We start from the raw sequence: 4,752 nt of genomic DNA on the forward strand, positions 1-4,752 counted from the left end.
ATAAAAAGCAACTGACAGTTTTTTTTAAAAAAAAGTTCAAGATCAAAATGAAACACTTCGGAATTATCCAAACGAAATGTTTCAATTGACCTCAACTGAAATCTCTTTTCTCGATTTCCCCTGCCCCACCCCCGTCCCCCTTCATGAACATTTTCAAGATTTCATTTTTGGGGCTTGATTTTTTGGACGAAGACAAATCTCGATCTCAAATTTTCGTGGGCTGGGAAAACCACTTCCCTCCTTGTTCTCCCACCAGGGGCTGGAGCGGATCTCTCGAACCCAGCAGCCTTTTCGGAAGGGACGGGCCCAAACCGAATGCTGCTGGTAGAAGATGGATTTGTCGTGGCTCTGAATTCCCCTCATGAAGCTACTTGTATGTAAATTGTGACTGTTGTGTGGTGTTGAATCTGGGAAGATTTGGCCCATGTTTAGCAATTTTTTTTAGACAAACTCGAGAGGGACAAACAGTGTGGCTCAGTGTTAGTAACGCAATGTACCTAGACACACACAGTTGTTGGCGCTGACTAATAAGGGGCTGGTAGGAGATCGATGCTGGCAAAATAACGTCTGGGAAGTGTTCTGATGATAGATGCCAATAAACAAACAGGGGTGGTGCTGCTGGGCATGTAATTAACATATGCCTCCCTCCACACCTCCCCGTTTGCCCTTGGCAGCTCTTGAAACCACAGAATAAACATGTGGGAAGCCCTGTACCCTTCTCGAGGCAGCCTCTTCCCCTTCGTCTTGGGAGGTTTCTTTCCTGAGGGGTTGGGTGAGGTTTTTAAGGGGACAGCGCTGCTGTTTCCGGCCCGGGGAGGGTGGGAACTGAAAGCCGTTACCAGCTGCAGCCTGCTTGGGCACCGGTGTGAAAGGCGGTGGTGGGGTCTCGGGGGTCTTGATCCTAGAAAGTGGCCTGGTTCCCTATTTCTGGGAGCCTCTGGCTCTCACAGTTGCCATGGCACAGGGGTGATCGTTTGGTAATAGAGGCTGGGATCTCCAAAGGCACCCGTCAGCATGGGCTGGGTGCGGGCTGTGGGTGTGGGAATGGAGCCAGTCACTGTCTTTATACTCTGATCCTTTGTTCTGTAGCACTGGTTCCACTAGACATCCTTCCACTCACCCTCAGCCGGCCCAGGCGTAGGCGTCTATGAGCCCCATCCTCTTTCTTCCCCTCCCTATCTCTGCCTTTTCCCCTTCACCCCTATCCTCCTTCCCCCCCCCCCCCCCCGGGATGGCCGCCCTCCCAGGGACTGAGCTGGGGAACTCCAGTGCTAAATGCATGCTAACGAGCAAAGGCTCCCTGGCTGGGGACTGTACAAATCTTCCCCTCCGTGCATCGGCACAGAGCGGGAGCTGCAATGCCTCGGTTACACCAATACCCACATCAACCAGCTGCGTGGGGAGCTGAGAACAAAGAAGGGGTGTTTTGTGTGCGTGTGTGAGGGGCTCTTTCCAGAGCATTTCCTGTAGCCTCAGGTTCCCTGATTAGAAACAACAAGCAAGCCGGCTGGGCCGAAGCAGCTCCGAGTCTAATCAATGGCACACTGTAGGGAAAGAGCTGGAGGGAGTTGTCGGGTAGGCAGGAGCTTCTTCGGAGGAATGCGTGGCCTAGACCCAGTAGCTTTCTGATGGGGCCCCCTCACCTCTCATGGATATTAAAAACCTCTCCACAGAGGCTTAGGGAGATAAATGCAGCGGAACCACGCGGAATGCGTGTGGGATGAGGAAGTGAGCGGTGAGGCCAGGGGACACCACAGCCGTGTGTGTGTGTGTGTGTCATAAAAAGCGGATGATTTCTCAACACCCGCAGTGTGCCCGCCACAACACGGCCCTCGTGATCCCAGGCCATTCTCAGAAGCCTCCCACTCAACAGCTTCTTGGGAAGGCCGAGAAGTGGAAAGTTGGAGACAGTCGCACGAGATATTTATACTGTAGCGTAAACAGAGTCCCGAGGGAGAAGCCGGTGTTTTTCTCCTGAAATCCTGATGATTCTTTTAAAGGCCGACGAACCTAGCAAAGGGGGCCTTTGCCCGGTGTGGGGGCTCCCTTCCATTGTAAAATTGAGGTTCAAACTGGAAACGAATCCCACAGCTTGCTCAATGCTCTGACTCGAGACAGCCCTGGGGGATTGATGTGCAGGGACCTTCCCAAGGGATCTCAGTCATGCGCCTCCCCAGGGGGATTTGAATGGGCTTCCCCATGGGGGCGGGGTGCTGGAGGAAGGCAGTTCATGGCACACAATGGCAGTCTTGTCCTAGGCCGAGGCGAGAGAGAATTCTTGTGGAGCAGTTCTTTGCCCTGTGCTATGCAGCAGGTCCCACTAGGTCCCTTCGGGCCTTGGCACCTGAGGTGAATCTCTAGTGTAGATGCACCCAAAATGTGCTGATCCTGAATTCCTCCTGGTGCCGGGGTGCAGCTGGGCCCCCCAAACAATTCCCCGAAGACCTTGCACTGTATCTGGGCCTGTTGCCACATGGACCATTTTAAAGCAGGAGGCTGAGGATGTTTGATGGAGGCATCGCTCCAGTTTGATGCCCAGGTGATGGGCCAAGCGTTTTGTCTTAACAATCGCTGCAGGTGGCAAAATCTCAGTGTGAGACCCCCCCAACCTACTGGAGCTGGGTGAGTGCGTCTGCGGGGGAGGGTCTGGCCCAGGGAAACCATTTAGACTGGAAAAAGCAGGGAAGCTGGAGCTCTGCATGCAGCAGGTGGGCCAGGCTGGGTTGATCGCTAAAGGAAACTGGTTCCAAGTGGTTTGTGGCCCAATCCTGCCCCCACGGACGCCCATGGCATAGCTCCCACACCATGTGCAGGATCAAGCTATGCCAAGACTAGCTCAGCAGAACCCAGGAGGCTGTGTCCGGCTTTCGATCTAATCCCGCTCCCTGCTCTGACTCATACGCGGCATCCTGAGGGAGCCCCCCGTCTCCAGCACTGAGATGCTGATGAATCCCGTGTAAACACTCCCTGCGCAGCATCTGCCTTCCACAGACCAGAGTGTGTCAGTCCAGAATGCCCAGAGCTGGGGGGAGGAACCTGCCTGACAGGGTGGGGTAAACAGGCAACAGGATGAAACCCCCGGGCCCTACTTACCCACGGTCCTCTACTTACCCACTGTCCTGCCCTCTGAGTCCCAGTTCCCTGTTGCCCTGCACTTTGTGTTGTCAATTGCACCAGTGCAAACAGGCGTTAAAGTGCAGCCAGAGCCCAATGGCCATGATTTATGCCTGTTTTTCCCTTTCTGGGCACTGGTATAAATGACGACACCGGGCACTAGGGAGCCAGGTGCCCCCGTCCAAGGGGCGCTGTGTCCCTCCCCATCTGAGCCGTTATGTGAGTAAGCCCTGGTGGGTTTAGAAATTCCAGGGGAGGAGGTTGGGCGGAGACGGATTTTCCCCTGATAAGCTTCGGATCCTGCCGATCGGCACATGGCAAAGGAGCAAAGGCATCTGGGAGAGATTACCACCCTGGCCTGGGCTCTGTTGTTTATACCAAGCTAAATCGCTCATGACCCTGCATGGCCCAACCTGTGTCACGTGGCTGGTTATTTCTCATAAACAACCGGGCTAGCCCCAGCCGCTCCCTCCGGTCGGGTGATTAGCAGCAGCCCCTGTCCATCCCCTGATTGCTGCCTGTTTGTTTTTCCCTGAGTAAGAAAATATGCAGCAAGAGGGATGGGGCTGCATTGGCCATTTCTTTCCAAAGCGCAGACGTTGTGGATTTCTCCCCTGGCCTTGGCTGAGTGGGGATCGTAGGTTTTGGGCAGAAGTGGCCGAGTGCCGCAAAGCATCATGGGATCTGGCCTGGTCTGTACCCGGCTGCCTGGCCACTGGTTCTTGTTGCAGTAATGGAAGATTCCTAGGATTTTACCCTCCCCAGATCTAGTGGGGTTTCCTCTGTCTTTGCCTTTGGCTTAGTCTCCCTGCATCCGGCTGAGGAGTGGAGCTGGAGGGAGAGACCCAGAGGTTTAGTTAGCAGGACAGCCCCTGGCAGGTCTCCCTAGCTGAGGGGGAAGGTAGGTGTGACCACGCCGGACCCTGGGAGAAAGGTGACAGAGAGCAGAGGTCTCCATAGCAGCCTGCCACCACCTCCGGGACGGGCAGTAACAACAAAGAGGCACAGGAGATCAGACCCCAAACAGCGCATGTCACCCCGGCCCTTCACCTAGGCCCCTTCCAGTTCTCCATCCCTTCCCACTTCCTCTAGTCTCTTCCCTTCCTTTCTCCATATGCTGCCTTCTACCCCTTCTCCTGCCTTGGTCTCCAGTCCCTGGCCCAGGTATTACTGTGCAGGTAGCAGGCGTAGCCCTGGGGGAGGAAAAGAGGGAAGAGGATCCCATGGTTAGGGCGTTCGCTTCAGAGTGAGGAGACCTCGGTTCAGTTCGATGCTCCACTGTAGACTTTCTGTGAGATCCTCCGTGACCATTCTGTAAAATGGGGCTAGTTGTACCTCACCAGGGTGGTGTAAGGGTAAATACATTACAGGTTATGAGGTGCTTAGGTACTATGGTAACAGGGACCAGATAAGTACATAACATAGAATTAGTAACTCTCAAATGATCTCTCTAGCCATTTAAGGAACAGCGGATTCTGAAAAGATGTCCCGCCTGCTTCTCCTCAGCCAAACAGCTGAGGGCTGCAAGATGGGGTTTCCAAGGGAGAACACAGGGCATGATTATACTCCGTGGCTGTCTACACATGCTCAGTTGGATCTTCACAAGTTGAGTTTGCGCTGTGTGGAACTCCTTGCCTG

Source organism: Terrapene carolina, unplaced genomic scaffold, assembly GCF_002925995.2.
Source record: "Terrapene carolina triunguis isolate 2854851 unplaced genomic scaffold, T_m_triunguis-2.0 Scaffold194, whole genome shotgun sequence".
Lineage (NCBI taxonomy): Eukaryota > Metazoa > Chordata > Testudines > Emydidae > Terrapene > Terrapene triunguis.